We start from the raw sequence: 20,257 nt of genomic DNA, 5'->3' as shown, positions 1-20,257 counted from the left end.
GAACCACTAAGAAAAGGGTATGTAAATATCTCCATCCTCTACTCTGTCACATGCTTATACACATAGAAAGGTGTATTTAGAGCATAGTAGAAGCTTTTCATGAAGTGTGAAAAACAGAATGTTCCAGACACTACTTTTCCTTGTGAAGTGAAAAAGTGGAAGTGCATCATGAATATATTTGCATTTTTGCTACCCACTGGCTTACCTTCCATCAAGCTGAAATCTTCCTTTTGCAGTGCTACAAATCTGGAACCACTCATAATTATTAAATTCCTATAAAGAAAAATAAGAAAGAGAGAAAAAGAACTATTTATTGTGGCCAAGGAATGCACAAACTACTGGAAGAAGAATTTTATAGCTGTTTAAAACAATGTAACAGAGACATTATGCCAGTCTTCAGGATAAAAAAATAGTCCCATGAGGAATTCAGCTTCTTGCTGTCTTATGTAATTTCATTCTCCTCTATATAGATACTCTTTAGTTTTAAGTATAATAGTAGTATCAGGTTTGTTTTTCATATGCAAGAAATCCCATTTCCATCAGTTCAAGTTTATTCTGCTATGATTGAATTTGTGTTCTTGGGCATAAGGAAAGATACTTAGATAATTTTTTCAAATAACTGACATGTAAAGGACCTGCCACTACTCTTCCAAACATGTCCAATTCAGATGCATCTTGGTCTTTGCTGGTAGAAAATGCAGTTCAAGTTCTCTTCATGGCAACTCGCTTAAGTTTCCTCTTTGGCTACCACTGTGTCCTGAGCAGGCACATGGACTCCCTGCCCTGCATAGGGACAGTAGGCCCCTGCAGCAGAGAAAATGGGGCAGATGTCAAAGTCAGGGACAAGTGCCATGGCAGACTTTGTGATTGGTAAAAATGTTTTCTTCTCAGAACAGGGCAACCTTGTCTATACTCCTCCTGGGAAAAGTCGCTGCTCTGTGCTAATGGCTTTGCATTATTTGTGAGAGTATTAATTGTCTCATGTCAAAACTGGGAAGTATTATAACAATTGCATTAAACAGACCATCCTGGGAAAATGTTCAAACCGATGTCCCAACTGTAATTGTTTTACTCGCATAAACGTAGTGCAAAATATCTCAAATCCACTCCTTAGTGTTCCAAACTTGGAACACCGAGGAGTACACTTGAACCGGTTTGCACGGCAAGCACAAATCTTAGTGTGGTATGAGTTCTTGTTGGTCTTTCTGACTTAAACTGAAGCCTCACTCAATATTGCCTGTTAGTGGTAATTTGGGAACAGAGGAAAAATGGTGAAGACAAGTAAGAGCAGCATTAAGAAATAAACCCAAGCCTTTAAAAATGTTGAATAAATGTATCTATGTAGCTTTTAAAACAACTGATGGATGTGTCTCAAGATTGCTGAAATAATATTATCCCTCCATTTTTTCCCATAACTTTATTCCTTTGTCTAACCAGGAATAATTCAATACAGCTGAAATTTGGGAGCTGAATTGAAATGCAATGCACTAATCCCAGTAAAGTTACTTGCCTCATGCCAGTTATTGACTTCAGTACAATGAGTAATTTTAATTGCATCATGAGTGTCTGAAACACCTTCTATTCAACAGACCTCTTGGAAAAGTGAAGGCTTCTTGTTGGAATAAATCCTTTTTATTTCTTTCTTTTTTTACAGTGTGTGAGGACTTAAAAAGGACTTAATTATCAAACTCCAGACTAAATTAACAGTAGTGTTCAGAACAAAGCAAGAGGACTGCAAAACATGCAACTCTTTAGAATTAATTTTCAGTCCTCATGGGAAAATGAACAAATGCCATTAAAACCTAAAAGAAAAGTAACTATATTTTGCATATCAGAACATGGATGCCTTCAGAAGTGCAAGTTTAGCATTCTCAGACTTGTTGAAATAAAGAAAAAATCCAAATTTATGCTTGCAACTGTATTATTTTTTCTTAATTATTTCAGACCTTTCATCTATTGTATCATGAACTTTTTTACAGAGAAAAACAAACAATTCAATAATAAAATTTGTGTAATATCATGGTTTTAACTTCCTTTCTTGTGAAGTGGTCAAAAAGAGCATGTTTATTCTATTTTCACTACTGAATATTTTGGCAAAAACTTAGTTTTGGAATAACTTCCTTGACATTTCATTTACCAGTGTAAAGAAGAATGAAGAGGGGCAAAGAAGAATTCCCACCTGGAAACATTTTCTTTGATGCTGGCATTATTCTGTGACAGAGAACCAGCAGCTATTCAAAATCTTCCTCAGTTACAAGATAAAATGATATTTGTGTGTTAATAATATGTTATGTTATGTTATGTTATGTTATGTTATGTTATGTTATTTTTACAGTATGGTTTGTTTACATTCAACTTTGAGGTAACAGTTCACAGTCATCCTAAGACATTTTGTTTGATGAATCATCTAAAACTGCTCCTAATCTGCATGAGATATAGGCTTTAGAAACTGAAAAAAACTTCAGGAACTCACCAGTTCTGAAGAAGATCTTTGCAGTATCAGGATCAAAGCAAACGTGTTCCTGGAATTCCTTCTCAGCAGAAGATAGTGTTTCAGGAAATCATCACTGGGTCAAAAACATGTATGGTACATTGATGTACAACATCCCTGAACGGTGTGTCTGTATCACATTAAATTCCACATTAGCCCAGTATAATGTGTGTGATGTATAGGCTTGACTACGCCTCTGCATAGTTAAAATAGATTTATAGATCAGTGTTTTCCTTATGTGTCAGGAGAGCTGTTGAAAAAAAGTACCTCATAATATCAGGAAGTGGGAAAAAACTGGGAATGTGGTTGCACGTAAGGATAGAAACCCCTAGTAAACACTGTACTGTGAAACTGAAAGACTGTGGAGCAGTTATTAAGCCCATTAAAGCTGACAGGAGCAGTTCTGACCATGGGAATTATTGCAATTCACATACAGACTTGGGTTCTCTGAAAAAGTTTGCATAAAACAAGAGCAAACCTGAAACCTTGTAAAGAATACAAAACAAAACCACCAAACTTGAACTGAACCAAGCCTTTTCCTGAGGGTCGGAAAAAATGTGATTAATTGTTTAATTTTCACATTCCTCATCTTTTCCATTTTCGGCTGGGAGAAAAAGGGGACAAGAGAGCATTTTGTGGTATTTTTACTGGCCTGACTGAAGCTGAGGAGGTATTAGAGGTAATCTCATGAGAAAGTTTGACCTTGCAAGATTTCCGATTGATTTCCAAAGCCAAAAGATTTAGATACATTTGGATAAACTTTGAACAAACATCCAAACTTCAGCATGCCTGCCTGAAATGAAGATCCCAAATGTTTTTATAGACCTTCCTTCCCGTCCTTGATGAGCACACATTTATATTCTGTGCACATTTGGATGTGTTATTTGTGATACTTGGGAAAATACATGTACATTCAAGTTCTTGTCAGAGGGATTTCGGGGTTGAAGTGCTAATTCATTACTCAAAATAAAAGTTGATATGAAACATAAGTGCTAAGTACTCCAGAAAGTACATTATGAAAAAATAGTTGAGCTGTATGCAGTCTTCAGTCTCATTAGGAAGTGAGAAAGAGATGGAATGGAAAAAATTAAGTTGTCAACATAGCCATATATAATTTTCAAAGAGCTCAATGTGAGCACAAGATGTTGCACTGACCATTGAAATAAATCAAAAAGCTGTGAATTGTTTCAGAGATTTATTGATTTAATTACCAATCATAACACAATGTGTTTGTTCTAAAGTAATCCTACAAAAAAAGGAAAAACATGTATTTATGCAGCTCTTGAACTGAGAAGCAGATCCTCTGAAATGGGTGAGTTACAGACAATGTGTAAATCTCTCATTTACCACGCAAAGCTTTAAAAAGCTTTCTATAAAAAAGTGCAGCATCAACAGCATGCTAAATATTAGAGATTTCAGCTGAGATCGTTTTGACCTCAGAGAAGATTTCTCTATGATCTTAGTCATTACTGAAACCTGAAACAGGAAAGCAGCACACTGACCAGGAAGATGATTTAGCATGGAAAATCATTGGCACTTTTCAGTTTTACATGCAGACAGCACCTAAAAATAACTACCCTGAAACACTTGTACCGGAGCCTGAAGAAAATTACCTGATACTTCTGTCTGAATATTTTCCAGCATTTCAGTATTTGAATATCCTGATTCATTACAGTTAAGCACAAGCTAAAGTCTGCTGAGGCAGTTCACAGGCTGAAGGTTAGTGTGAAAATGCTGTCCTGGGACAGGTCTACATAGATATGGAAGCCAGTATACCAGAGGAGTATGGGAAACAGGAGCAAACAAACTGATATATAATTACGGATAGGGAGCAAAAAGGGCAAATATACACAGCATAATGCAAGAGAAGTCACAATGATTAAATTCACTGTCTTATGATAGATCCCTTTGTCGAGGTCAGAATTTCCTTATCAGAACATTCTGCTGAAAAAACTTTGCTGGACTGAAGAACCTTGTTGGGGCTGTCCAAAGAACTCACAAGGTGTGGGATAGACCTTTTTGCCATAACAGTACAACACAGTTTATACATTTATTTGAATAATACTTGTAATCCAGAAATTTCAAATGTTTTGATTTTCAGGGACTTAGTTCTTCCAAAATGGGACCAGAGTAAACTTCCGTGTGTTCAAAGTGAGCAATCAGGGTACAAGGCCCTATGAAATGGAAAGTGAAGTAAGTGAATTCAACTTAGTGTTTTAGACTACAAAGCATCTCCTCCTATAAGGAATTGAGAACAACACAAAGATCCCATTCTATTTCACTTTTGGTCCATTTTCCGCATCCAGGGAGATGAAATGAAACACAAATTAATATTATTTCTTTGGACAAAATTTTATTTTCCAGGCTCCCCACTGGCAAAATTGACCTCTAAACTAAATCTCTGGGATTGAATTTGGACCTGATTTTTGTTGTTCATTAAGGAGTAAAAGTTAGTAATGTCTAAAATAGTATAACCTACATCTCCCTCAGAGCTGGAATAAACAAGAATTTTAACCATCTATAAAGTTTTATGAGTGACTGAACTTTAGTCAACAGTGTTTCAGTGGGATTTATAGAAATATCAAAAGAATAAAACGTCCAAATATAACACCATTCCACTTTGGTGGCTAAGAGTTAATAAAGTTAAAACCTCTTCCAAACTCTGTCATGTAACTCCATATCATAACTCTTATTACACTAAGGTTCGTTGCCAAGATTTCATAGTAGTAGAAGCAGCAAATGAAAAATGGCCAGAAAGAGCTCAGTTTTGTTAGGCAACCCAGTCCAGGTACAAGATTTTGGCTTCTGTGAAAGAAGGGGAGGTGGCCAAAACTACTTGAGTGTAACAGCCTCCTGATATTATGCAATTATGTAACAATGAGTCTAGTCATTAATATCCATTTTAGCTGTCTCAAAGTCCTGAGCAGTGCGATGCCATAACCTCTCCCAAAGTGCATCAAGTCAATAGCCCAAAGAGGTTCCCAAGACCTAAGCAAGCAGAATAATAATGATAGCTGAGAATAAACACCTTTGTTCAGTAAAATTAATCGCCGCAATGCTAGAGTCTGTGACCAGGTCACTACCTTAAAGGCAGGTCTTGATGTGGCAGCTGAGCAACCATGATGAAAAAGCTCATATTCAGAGGGCATGAAGCTTTTCTTTCCTAGCTCATAACTAGGCCAAGGGAGGAAGACCTTATGAGTGAAAATCTGAGCTGGATCTGGCCAGCATGTCAATGGTGTATGCAGGAGTACTGCTATGGCTATAAGATACTGCCATTATCTAGGGCTTGTGTTCACTAGCTGTCAGGGGAAGAGATGAGAAGGCAAAGACAATATACTAAGACAGACAAAATGGAGGAAGCATCAGAGGCTAACACAGCACTGACCCAGAAACTGAGCTTCCCTTACTGGGAAGAGGTGCAGTTATAGGGAACCCCTTGCACTGTAGTTCAGTGTAGGCAGAGCTGACCACCCACACTCTCTGCTGCAGCCATGTGAGGCTTGAGGCCTTAAAAACATATCTGCAGAGCTAGAGTCTAGTTTCTATGAAGTCCCTATAAAATTTGTTACTGATTTCTACAGGTTAGGCATCTAAACATTAGCTTAGGTGCCTCATACCTTTCATGGACATGGCCCCTTATCCTTGCAAAAATAAGATTACTTGAATTCCTTATTAACAATTCCAAAGAGAGATTCCTCACAGTCACTGCTAACATTTTTAAAAATAGCAAGGACTCCCATATGATGTGCAATTCAGAGGCAGGTAGCAAAAGCTACAACCCTTCTGAACATGATGGATGAGCTCAGTGCGAGTTACATGAAAGTATACGAGATGTAAAAATTGAACAGGATTTAGCAGGTATGCTGAAATCCCAGCCTTGCATTTGCTGGACCGGTGCAGGAAGGGAGTTATGGAGTTTATTTTTCTGTCCCCTGATGGAGAAGCTTGCAGGGGTGGTGAGATCAAGTATTTTCCACGGTACTATTCCTTTTGCAGGGGATGGACAGATGAAAGCATAGAGGGGACTAAGGAAGAAGCAGAAGTGGTGATCAAGGCTGTCATCTTTGCCAGATCACAGGCAGAGGCTGACAGTTTGATAGGCCAATATATTTGGCAGATAAGGTGAGGCTAAATGTGAAGGATCGTAAAGGCAAAAGTAAGTTGCTTGTGTTCAAAAATGCGGAACCACTGCAAGGACACAAGGAGAGTGGTATTGCAACCAAAGCAATGAGCTGGGAACAGGGTTCTAATCCTGCTATTTCAGATGGAAGTGAAGGCAGCAATAATGTTGGAACATGGCTGGAGACCAGATTATTACAGACAAAAGACAAAAAGTTGCAATGCTGTTACGAGACTTAGCTGGCTGCTGCAAGAAAGGATGAATCTGTGAACTATTATGTAAGAGGAGGCAAATTGACTTGGCTCATACAGTGACTGAAAGAGGGACGAGAATCTAAAACTTTCCCTGATCATGGACTGGAGGAAGTATGAGGTTAAGATCAGTGAAAAAATTGGGAAAAATTTACCACAGATTTAGTTTTAGACATTAATGATTGTCAGAGATGTGGAAGTGAACTGTTAGAATGAGGATTACATAGAGGAAGAGAGATTTGCAGAAGTAAATTTTTAGGAGACAGGCCCCTACAAATGGGATAGAGCTAAGATCTTTAAAGAAATCTTTTTGCCTCCCTGACTTCTCCTGTTGTCTAGGCAGCTGGAAAAGTCATGGGCATCACCGAGTATTTGCTGACTAAAAGCATAATTTGCTAAATTTTGTTAAGTTTTTCTCACTTCTACAACAGGCTGTGCATTGGTTACATGGCAATCGACATCAGGCTTTAACTCCATCAAAGAGTATCAACAATGTTCTCACAGATTTTTTTCTGAGAAACCTCACAGAAACTATTTGAAGATATAGTAGTAATTATTTCTTCCTACAAAAAAATTCCTGACAATGTCTAAAATCAGAGTGATGGCTGGAGTGCTGAGACTGATGAACAGAACATCCTACCAACCTTTTTGGCTTAAGAGAAAAAGAAAAGAGGCAAGTCTTTGTGTACCTGAAATAATTATTAATAGTTTTTTTTAGGAAGAGACCAAACTTGTTCAGCTTCTTTCATATCAAACATGTCTGGTAGGTTGAGGTAGAGGAGGAAAAATCATGCATACTTTTTAACAGTCTGGTTGGATAGCTTGCAAGTGCACCTGTAGGGCATATGTGAGTGTATAACCCACACATGTTCACTTAAAAGGACACCGTCAGCTTGCTTCAGAGATTTTGTTTGCTCTTTAATCTGCATTAATACCCTCTTAGAAGGTTAAAACCTATTATTTATTTCCCTATTGATTTCCTTCTTCTCTTTCCCCTTGTCAAACCTTTTCTGTGTGTGTGTTTATTTTGCTTTGTTTTGAGTGGAGATAAAATTAACACAGCTGGTCTTATTTAACAACACAAACAACTCCAATTTGTACCATACTTGATCAGGGCAGTGAGAGCAAGGACAAGAGTGGCAGCAGGCAGAATGCTGGGTGGGCACACAGGGGAGTGCTGCTTCATGGCGCTGTACTTAGGCTGGCCTTGGGGAGGGCACCAAGGCAATGCAGCTCCTGTTTTGGTCACCTGGACCTGTGAGGGAGGACAGACACATTAAAGAGGTTCAGTTCCTCTAAAAATGTGAGTAGCCGCTTGCTGCTCATTCTTGAGCAAAATGAATTAAAAACCAGCAGTGGCCTTTGTGTGAGTCTGTGCAGTCGGGATAACACCAATCCCATTGTGTAAAGAGATGTGGTGTAAGTGCCACTAAGTTTGAGCACTTCTGTTTTCAATTCTTGCTGCTGTTATGAGCATGGGTCTGTTTGCAGTGATGCAGAGCTCCATGAAGAACCCTGGGGGCAGAGGCTGCCTGTGCTTGCCATCACCTCAGGGTGCTGCAGGCAGCGGCACACCGCAACAGGTAGCCAGTAAAAGTCTCGTGCTCCTTGCCCTCTCCATATGTGGGGCAAAAAGGGTGCAAAGAAGAGCTTGCCAGAAAAGCAGTGATGGCAGTGAGTCATTCAGAGTATTGGGCTTTCCAGGTAGATTGAAGTGGGGAGAAAGAAAAGAGAAAAGAAGCAGGTAAAGGAGAGTTTCCTAGTCAATCCACTCTGAAATAGGTCTGTGCTGCGACTTACAGCTACCTTTGGAGATTTATATGTGGTCATTGCTCACTTGGACATTGCTGTAGGATCTGTTCCAGAACAGATTACTTTAGCTGCTGACTCTCATTTTAAGGTATTTGATCAAGTGATGAGACTGGAAAGAAAGCAGCCGATGTTTAAAGATCAAATAATGTTTCTGTCTTCATCTTTGCAGCTCTGTCAAAATCCAGTAACTCCTCTTTAAAGTTCCTTGTGGATGAAAGGGTTTTGTGGTTTCACTAAATTTTCAGTCTAAAGGCAGGAGCATTGCCTTTGACATGTTGCTTAACAGTACTGGCACTGGCCCTGTGCTGGTGTTCCCTCTGATGGTGTGTTTGGACCAGTTTGCAAATGAACCCTTGCAAGCAAAGAGTGCATGAAGATCTCGTTGAACAAAGTACTTGGCAATAACATACAAAATAAGCCATGAAAGAGATCCCAATCTGGTGTTTAATCCATTTTTTTTTTGAGATTTCAGAGGACTGTTGTCCTTTGGAACATGACAGGTTGCCATAAAAGACCAGATTCAGATCTCAGCAATTGCTACAAAAGCAGAGCGAAATAACCAGGTGAAAAGAGAAATTCACACCTAGTGTCTTACTGGATTAAGTATTTTATGTTCCTACTCAGTTTTCAGTTTGTCCTGTGATCAGAAAACCCATAAATTCCACTGGTTGCACCAGCCCTAAGCCATTAATTGGTAACGTGGGTTTTCCTGTTCCTTTCACCTGCTACTGAAGGATAATACACAAAGGCAAAGAAAACACTCTAAAAATGCCAAGATGAAAAGCCATCCTCACAAGGAGGTCAGACGTGGCTGTTTTGTCCTCTGCTGATCAGCTCCTGGCAGGGCTTTCCCACCTGGACTGGTGGGATGCCAGTTCAGCGCTTCCTTCTGCCATCTTCTGCCCCTTCGCAGTACTGCGAGCCGGGAACGAGCGGCTCGGCCTCATGCACAGGTCTTCGGTCTGTGGCAGCAAGACCTGGGCTTTTGCTCAAGGTTAGATGATCTGATCATAGTCATACATCAGGAAATAGTTGGAAATAATCTGTTTACAGCAGTAATTATGCTTTGTGGGAGTGGTGCTCTGAAGTGCTTTTAGGCAATTCAGTCCGAACATATGCACTAAGAGAATAGCTCACATACATAAGAAAATGTTTTTTCCCTGAGGTTTTTTCACCTAGACCTTGTGGTGCTAGCTCTCCCCACTCCTGTAGAGAAATGAGGTTCATCCATCCCAATGAGGTTAGATGCCCAGCATTTTTGCAAGACAACCAAGAGGGCATTCAAAGAAGAAAACAAGAAACCACCTACTTTCACAGTGTTAGTAAATGGCTGCACACTCCTGTAGATGCTCAGATGCTTTGCTTCCTCATAAAAAAATGAGCTTCCTTTGCCCCACTTTCTTTTAAACTTTCAGACTGAAGGATAACTTTCAGTAAGGGGTAAGGCTACTAACTAGATATCTCCCAAGACTGCCCCCACCTCACCACATGCTAGTCCCTGTTGTAGCTGGGTGGATTATGAATATTTGGAAATATTTTGCATAAATAAACAAGGCATTATTAGTTTCTGCTGTATCCATCCACCATACTGTCAGCTATCTCACAGCATCCAGGTTTTGTGTTGGCATTATGCTGCATTTCTTTTCTTATCAATTAGAAAGTAATGTTTTCACCTTTTGAGAAAACCCTCAGCTACAAGCTATATTTACACAAATATTCTGTGAGGCACTTGCTGCTGGCATTTAAACAAAGATAACAGTGACAGCTACCAATTTATGTTCCTGCTATTTGGGTCTAAGATACAGCACTGCCTGAGAAGGAGGAATTCAGTTATTTTCTGTTTTTTCCTGAGAAACCGATTTATATTTTCTCATATGTTTTTCCTCATCTCATTTTGGCCCTGGATGTGTCTCTTTGTAGTCTCTTTACAAATATTTTCTTAGAAGTATAAGGTTAAAATGCCATTCACCTCTGACTTGGAGTTATGGACGTGGAAATCCCTTCCTTGCCAATTTCTATGAACAACTGCTTCTAAAAGCTCAAATGACGGCATTCCTGGCAAAATGCTGCCTCTCATTTCCCTTCTTTTGTTACATTTTTGTCCTTCACAAAATAATTAATGCTTTCTGTTCTTCTTTCCCTTACCTTCCACCATTCTTTGTTTAATTTTTGACTTTGTAAATTTGTTTTGGAATAGATAGGTCTTTCTCTTAGCTCTTTCTAGCAACCTTGTGTACTACACTTTATGAATGGTTGTGACTTTTACAGACTACAGCTTATTTGTGTGTGCTTTTACAGTGCTAAGGTTTTCAATAAAATTCTTCTCACCACAGATGTTTAGCTAAGTAAAAGGCTGACCATTTTTTCCATTTCTGCTTGGGGTTACTTTCATGTGTTGTTAAGCACATCTAATTAAGATAGGCACATTAATTTTGTTGTAAGAGTGGAGACAATAAAAGCTAAGTAAACCTTGATTAAGATCTCAAAATACAGAGAGGTCTTGGTTTGTTTTTTTGTTGTTGTTGTTGTTTTGGGTTTTGGTTTTTTGGTTTTTTTTGTCATCTTACTGTAGTTTCTTTTAACAGAAAACAATTTTCTTGACCAAATCATTTGGGACATTCTTAATCTGTAAGATGTAAGATTTGTTTCCTTGCTTCATATGTTCTCTCTCGCTTTTTTTTTTTTTTTTTTTTTTTTTTGTGGTTTGGGGCAGTCTCTGTGCACTTCTGAGAAAGATGTAGTGTTTATTGTACCTGGCTGCCCAAACTGCCCAGGTGTCAATGAAGCTTTCCAAGCAAAGCTCTGCATACAGAACTGGTCACTTGGAGTTAAGCAGGGCTCTGACACAGCACAAGTTCCAGTACATTTTCAGAGCCAAAGTCTGAAGTAACAAAAAAACACAAGTAAAATGATGCTATATACACACTGAAGAATAAGATATATTCAACAGACAAAACCTTCCAAGAAACTAATGAAAAGGTGCAAAACATTATGGAAAATTTATGTTTACTTTACAATTTCTGGAAAAATGCTATCTTACTAAAATTTGCTAAAAGATGCAGTATCAATTTCACCCTAGTAAAGAAGCTGAGCATACCCTGGAAAAAGAGAGTTTAGTAAAAGAACATTTTTTTTTCTGCACTGTGCCTTTTCTTTCCTGTTTCTTCAGCAGCTGTGTGCATTACAGTACGCACCATGTTTTAATTCGCAATATTAGTAATTTAGTAACTAGCAATATTAGTAATATTAGTAATTAGTAATATGCCAGGCACCAACAGTTACACGTCTTTACACATAAGTTCTTATCATCCCTTACAGCGTGTTAGTACATAATGTGCAACATATATGTGAGCGAAGTCTCCAACACTCCATGAGTTTCACATACCAGTTATTGTTATCTACAAAAATTATTTATTAACAGAATAAAGGAGGAGAAAGGCTGGGTGTAGTTTCAAAGTAGGGTTTCTTTCGCTTAACTTCTGCTTACATGATTCACAAATGGAGGGGTGTGAATGTGTATCTAAAGCTGTGTTTAATTTGTCTGTCTCTGTTCTCTGCTCATAGTTTACTGTGTAGCACAGCCCTTGTATAACCCCCATCTCTCTTGATTTCCCTTGCCCTAAGTAGCCTACAATATTCTTCTTTCCCCTGATTTCCCCAGTATTTCCCTGTAATCGACTCTTTGCCCTGTTCTCTCCCCTACTCCTGATGCTGGAGCTGAGCATTTGGTCTGGAGAAGTGTTGGGATTGCAAAAGCTTGCTTTGAGTGCAGCAGTTAGGGTCGGTATTGCTTGGCCATGCCCCAAAAGACTTTCTGTAACCAGAGCTGGAGCCAAAGTAGTTATACCAATTTGGCAAATGTAGAGGATTCTTCTGTGCACCAAGTACACTGGGATTGCTCTTTAACTGCCTTTAAGTTTTCTCATGAAATCTGCAGTGACGCCCAAACAAGCCTAATGTGGTTAAGAACTCAGTCCAATGATCTCACATCCTCCACTGCTGTTGAAGGCTCATAAACACATTTTGTCTGTATTGGTATGTTGTCATAATTTGGGAGACACATTGCCTGGAAACACAATAGTTGGTTATGAAAGTCTAGTTTGATGCTGAGAGATCACAGCCAGATGTTACATTCCAGTAATCAAAAATGAGCTATTGCAGGAACAAATAAAAAGTAGTGAAATGCTAATTTTATATAGCTCTTTTTTTTTTTTTTCTTTTTCTCAAAAACATGATTTTTTTGTCTTTAAAAGGAGGGACTACTCAGGGGAGACAATGGTGACTAGGAAACTACTAGGAGAAGAAATCCAAAGAACTGTAGAATAAGTAGAGTAGTTAGGGGAGATGCTTCATATTATTCATTAATTTAGGATATATCTGATAATGGAATGTAAATCTGATTACATGCATTAAGCATAACAGAGCTCCAAGAAATGGCCAATAGACTGTACAATCAACTGGTGTAGAAGTGAAGATATATATTTGAAGATATGGTAGATAAAATGTTTCACAGAAAATTTAGAATTTTCAGGTACCTGCTGCACAAGGCAATATCAAGGCCATTCTTCCAGATAAGTTGCAGAATAAATGAAGAATTGCTAGAGCTCTTTTCTATCCCATCTCTACAAAGCATGTGATGGGATGCCAGAGGAATATCTGTTAAACCAGTGAAAATCAAGATCAACAGAAGTATTTTATGGTGGGTAAGGAGATGCTTAAAATAGAGGTGCTTAAAATATGTAATCAGATAGTGCTGAAAGGGACGATGCTGTCATTGAAGGAAATTAGTTTATAGAGGAACAGAGCAAAAGCAGCAAAGGAGCAGACTTGGGATCTTTATTTTTTAATATTTTTCCTGTAGTGTGGAGAATGGGAGAACCTGATGGGAAATGATAGTGACACAAAGGGTTGAGAGATGATCAAGACACAAACAATCAAGATACAGAGAAAAAGCTGAATGGCCTGAGGCCTTGAAGATTAGAATGGGATGAATTTCTGCAAAATGTAATGTCAAGTATTTATCTTGGACAGCGATAAGAAAAACCTTTTGTCATAAACCATAAACTAATCTGGTAAAATCTCAGGATGGGACCTTGGACGTATTATTTACCAGGGTAAGTATGTGCTATTGCTGTGATACAGACAAGAAAGACACCTATGGTCAGAAGAGCAATTACATGTAGAAAGAGTATTGCAGTTTTTCAGACCTCATCCAGAATTCCATATCCTTCATGGGGCTCCCTTATTCAGGAAAGATGAACTCAAATGGAAGTGATGGAGAGAGAGACAGAGGAAGGCTCGGCAACTTGTGAGGAGAAGCTAGGAGAATGTGGCATCTTTTGGACAAAGCAGTTTTTCAGTTCATAAAGGTGTTACAGATAGAAAAGAACTATTTAGGCTAAAAGATGTAGTTATAAGAAAAGACAGAAATCAAGTGTAAATGTAAACTGGCCAAGTTTTAGAATGGAAGTTAGAAGAACGTTCCTAATGAGAATAAGAACAGGAGGAGAGGAAGTGAAGAAAACAAACTGCTAAAATGAAAGATAATAGACAAGGATATAATATGATATCTGTACTAACAAAAGAACACAAGAGTACTCCCTGAGCTCAAAGGCCAATTTCTTAAATTAAAAATTATATTTTTATAGTTCATGAAATCATTGTAGTTGTGGCAGTGAAGTATAGTCTAGCTGAATGAGACTCGATTGTTATGTTCAGGTGAGGAGAGAGCAGATTAAGATCATCTATCCTGAAATTTAATGTAATACAGCCTATAGAAACCTACTCATTCTTTTGCTCCAGGCTCAATGCGTCTCTTTGATCTAAAGCACATATTTTCAGAAAAATATTCAGATTTAATTTAAGTGCTTCAAGTGAAGTAGAATCCACCACATTTAACAGCAACTTCTATTGAAATTGCAATGCAGATGGTTTGAGAGAAGAGCTTTTGACCTTCATGATTTTTTTCTTTTTCTGCCGTCGATGACAGGCTTTATGAGGAAATACATCAGACAGATCATTGTGGAAGATATTAAACTTCCTACATCTATTCTGATCTGATGAACTCCTTTTCAATATTTTCAGGAGTTAATGGCCTGTGGTATGTTTCTTCTGCTACTAAGACCAATTTTAAAATCAGTGAAGGTATTCCCATTTATACCACATGAAAATATGATCCTTTATGTATATGATTAACAGACTTCATGGGATGAGTAAATATTTTCTAAGAAATCCAACAGAGTGGAAAAGAGCTTATCTATAAACTATGCATTTTATATCTATATCTTATATATAGCTATACATCTTATCTCTGAGTAAAGCCAACCGACTTTGGTTTATGGTAGGTTTTGTGTAATGTACAACATTTAAATTCTTGCACAGATAGAAAGATTTTAGGGTAATACCTGTTTCCTTTAATACTAGCTTCTTAAATTTGACATATAATCTGAGATAACCCTTTAAATTCAGTCTAAAGAATTTATCTCAAAAAAAAAATTCTTGCTAACAAAAAAAATCTCACCTGTTTTATATACTTAGAATGGATCAACTTCAAGTTAGAAAACTAACTTTTAGGATTAAATGAAAGGGATCATATTTAAAAAGTATGGAAAAGAAATATCCTCATGACAGGGTGTTCTGGGTGGCTGTCACAGAAAAAATTGGAGTAGTGCATGGGTAAGACTAAATCAACCAACACAGCAGTACTCAGATGCAAACAGACATCTGATTTCTGTGTGATTGGGTGAAAGGACAGGAGAAAAAGCCTTTCAGATCTGTGAATAAATTTAAGTCATGAAGAACTGTGCAACTCAAAACCCAAGAATGGGGCTAAATCCAAGCATAGTTAGTGATCTGAATCATGGTTATCTCTTGCAACATTTTTGTTTGGTGGTAGTATTTCCCTGACACCCATTCCAGAGATCTCAAGCACCATGGAGCAGAGTCCTGTGCACCCAGCAGTGTGTGCCCTGGAGGATGTTTGCACTATGGCTGACATCTTTAGCAACAAGCTTATTATGTGTAACACTGTGGTTATACCTTATTTTTAGTAACGAAAGACTCTTTCAAAAGCAAAATATCTTTGATGCTAGATTTTGAACTAAAACCAAAATCAAAATCCCTGTGTAATCAAAATCCTTGCGTAAAAGTCCTTTTTTTAAAGTATCGTCAGCGTACTGTTAAGTATGTCTTTTGTAAGGGTAGTTTGAATATGATTAATCCGTACTACAGTGCTATGAAAAGAAAGAAAATGTGTCCAAACTCTGCTTTTAGCTACAGCAGTCAGCACAGACATCTGGAGGTCAAGTATTTTTAGAGTTCTGACTTGGATTAGAGTCTGACCCCTATGCGCATGAATCATCACAAGGATTAATGAAGTGTATGAAGAGTGTGTGCTTGTTAATCTCATCTATGGACACGACAAAAGAAGAAATTCTTCACTTTGAGGGAGTAAATGGTTTAGCAAAGAGAAGATACAAAGCCTAGTCTTAAGCTGATGCGAAGCCTACAGCTTAATGGAAGAGTGTCTTTTATTATCTTAACTGCAGCAACTGTGTTCCAAGGAGGTATGACATGAAAACGATCCTATTTTACTTTTAGTTGTGAAGTTTTGTCCCTTTCCTTTTGGTATTCTCACCTCTGTTTTAAATGTTACCTATGAAAAAGATTCTATTTTAAATTTAAGCTAGAGTTTCATCATTTGCATTTATTGTAGTTCACACGTCCTGTAAGTTCCTCTGGCTCATGCCATGAATATAACCATGGTTGCTCAAGATTTGGCTTTGGCCAAATACCTTCACAGGGGCAAGTAGTTCTCATAGTAACTCAGATAACAAAAATAAAAATAAGGAGGATATTACCTGACTTTTTTCTTGAGTTTTTCCATCAGCTTTCTAACTGACAGAGGTCTCTGCCATTCCAGCTATCCACCCAGGAATGATACTCTGAGACAGAGTAGTTCCCTAAAGATTGTCTTGCCTGTCCTTGCAGAGGAGGATTTTAAATGTTCTGAGTCAGCTCTAAGATGGACTCTATGCAGAGCTTTGAAATCCCTCATGGATGGCATCAATAAAAGGCTTGTCTTCAGATGCTCCTCCCTTGTGGTATTGTAGTGTTTGTCAGAGAATGAGTCAAGGGGGTCAGAGAGCAAGTGAGGAAGCACATCATGACCTACAAAACCCTGAGATGGTCTCTAACAACTTCTACAGCTACAAAAGCCCCAGGATTATTCCAGCAAGTGTTGTTTTTTTCTTTCTATCTCAGTAAAGGAAGGTCTTGGACACCTTTTGTAGCACTGAAGAGACTCATTTTTATGCAGCAGCCAGGACTATCCCATTTCCATGTGTTTGTCTGATCAGAGGGAGGTAATCCCAGATAATTTGTGAAAGATGAAAAAAAGAGGAACTGTTTTTACAGTAGTGGTTAACATTTGAAGCTTAGCCCTGGATGGTTCTGAGATTCCTCTGAAAGGAAAGTTCACCACTCTCAGCTCTGATTACAGGCTTGGGAGGCCAATGGTCCCTCAGCATGGGATCCTTAGCTTTTCTGAGGAGGAACAAGCTCTTTACAGCATCTTTCTTCAATGCCTTCAGAAGGAAATTAGTTTTTAGTGCAAATGTAAATTGCACATGTGCAAGTTATAATTCTGGATCATTGCCAGTAGGTAAAGTCTCTAACTCTGCTATTTGGTAGTTACTATAAAGTTTTCAGTAATACTCTTCAGTTCTCTTCCTGTCCTTTCAGCTACAGAAAAAACATTTGGAAAGAAAAGAGTCTTTTTATGTATAGAGGGGATAAATGAATAGCACTTGTGGGACAAAGATGAATGGAAATTGAAATAAGAGTTTTTTCAACAAATGCTTATAGTCTGCAAATGACAGAACTTTCATATTCAAGTTTTGTGAAAAACAGCACTCAGGGGTAGAAATGAGAGTTTTGTGTGTGAGGGGATTAAATTGAGAAAGCAATACAGCCATCTGAAGCAGAAAAGACCCCAGCTCCCACAAAGTGCTGCAGAGAAGCAGAGTTTAATGTCAGTGGGATTGGGAAGGTCAGTGAGCAGATGAGGGTTGATGGAAACTCCTCTCTGGACTGTGAAAAGACCATACACATCTGGTAGAATACTCCCAGAGGATCTCTACGTTCCAGGGGGTTGTGAAGCCTGTAGTTCACTTGCTGTGCTGTGTTATTTTGATAGCATCACTTTGTCTACAGCAACTATAAAGAAGTAAAGAAGCTCTCATTCAACTTTCAGAGCATGGATGTTTTATCTCAAATGAAACTTAAGGAATTAATAGTGATGGAAGCTAAAGCTTACTTACTTGTATTTGTTTTTAAATTTTTAAAATGTGTTTAGTTTTTACTTACTTTGCCAAACAGAGGTATGCCTCACTGAAAGAGAGGATTGAGTGTCACATTATCCTGAAATAGAAGAAATGTACTTTTCAAAATAAATACCAAATCTGATTTTTCGGAGCAAATTTTCACGGCAGATATTATGGACTTCCTGTGTACTAATTCTAAACATAACTACTGACCACATTGCCTGCCCACCTGTATTATGTAGAATTTTCATATAAAGCATTAAGAATGCATCTTTATAGGGAACAATATAATTATAGTTGCAAAACTCATGTCTATAAAACAACAACAGAATGACCTGATTCTCATTTTCTAACCAATAAGTATCTGGTTTTGGATCACAAAATGACTGTATACCTCTCTGGGCCTCATATCTTTAGGATACTTCCCACCCATGGGTGGAGGGCAGCAGGGAAAATTCAGAGAGAAAGTGTCACATTTCTCTAACAGGTTTATTCTTTTTCCTTGGAAAAAATATGGCAGAAGAACAGTTGGATATATTATTTCAAATTTGCATGCACAGTGATTTGCCTTATAAACTTCTTCTGATTTACATAGGCATAAACAAAATTAGAATTATTTCCTGGTGTTTAGACCTGAATATGAAATATACATGTCTTCTCCAGGAAAAGCCCTCCTAGATCTGCTCCCCCCTGCTTGAAAAAGAAGATAATATTCTAAAAATGCATGTGAAACCTTTTGATTCTTCATTGACACAGGCTGTTCTCTGCATTTTTAAGGCATCTTTCTTCACAGCAATCTGTACTTTATGTATGACATAGACACTTTCAAGATATGCTGAAAATGACAGGGGTCAAAAATACCACCCTTCATATAAGTCACAGCTCCCATACACAGAGCCCTGCCTATATGGTACAAACCTACAAGAAACCTTTTCAGTTTGGGTTCTTTAGCAAGCTTTTTTTTTTTTTTTTTACAAAGTTAGACTTAATAATATACTTACTAATAATATACTATATCTACAGGCTAGATAGTGAGGCCCCTACTGACACTGATCATCATTCAATCCATGATGAATTAAATTCGAAACCATCAAAAAGATTTTAAACTTGGAGACACAGAGTTTAAATGAGTCCTGAATAGGTGCTGGGAAATAGGAAATCCCTGATAAAAGCTCTGACATAAAAGAAGAGCTTAGTCAGTCAAGTAGAAAAATGAGTTAAATTATGTAAAGCAGCAGTAAACAAGAAGGTCTGTAGAGGCAGGGAGGGTGTGAAGAGAAATATGTGGATTAAGGATGCGAGTTTATTCATATTTAAGGACTTTAATAATAGCCAAGTATCACTCAAAGTTTAAAGATATGTATTTCAGAGAGTTTTCAGATGAGAGGCTCAGAAGAAAGCCAGTGCTGTATGGGAAGAGAAGGCTGTGCCCTTTGGGAGGCAGAGTGGATCACAAGCTGCTTGAGGTTTGTTTTCTGGAAGAGTTGTTACTTTAGGGGAAGTGAGAGTGTGTGAGACACTAGACCTTGCTAAAACAGGAACATATGAGTGTTGTTGGCACCAGGCCATGGAGAGCCTGGGTAGGAGTTTAGCTCAGAGTTGGATGGGGATTTTCTGGTGAAACTTTTGTCAGAATAGGAACTTTTGGTGAAGACATATCCCCATTTAAACTCTCTCACTGGGGACAAACTGTACATGGCTAATGTGAAAAGTGTGGTCAGAGGGAAGGTGTGACACACCTCTGACCAGCACCCTTAGGGCCAACAAACTCACCTGGTCCACAGAAATGTCTGTGTCCTCTGAGTGCCTCTTTTGGTATGAGGGATATTATACATCCACACTGCCTTTCTCTCGGCCTCTGAGGAGAGGACAGCATCAGGGTAACCCAGCTATACATTTCCCCAGCCCAGAGCTGAGGCTAACAAGGCAGACAATAGGATCTGCCTGCTCCTGTGTCCATGGGTATGTCTTGGAAATCCAGGTTTGTTTTGATGATCAGGCCCCTGCCTCTTGTGAGCTGGGTTGTTCAGCAACTCAGTTTGGGCTACATCATTTATATAAAGAGTTTGTGCATCTCTTGGCTGGAGTGCAGATGATCATAGTCATAATGAAAGAAATGTTTACATTGCTAATGGTTACAAGCAGCTTTTATTTAAAAATGAAAGTAAAAGCCCTAACAGGCAAGAAATCCATTCCCAGTGGCACACTGACAGGAGCCCATTCACTCTTGTAGCCCATAGGAAGTGGAGAGGCTTCA

This window comes from Motacilla alba, chromosome 1A (genome assembly GCF_015832195.1).
Source record: "Motacilla alba alba isolate MOTALB_02 chromosome 1A, Motacilla_alba_V1.0_pri, whole genome shotgun sequence".
Classification (NCBI taxonomy): domain Eukaryota; kingdom Metazoa; phylum Chordata; class Aves; order Passeriformes; family Motacillidae; genus Motacilla; species Motacilla alba.
This window is presented reverse-complemented; position numbering follows the sequence as displayed.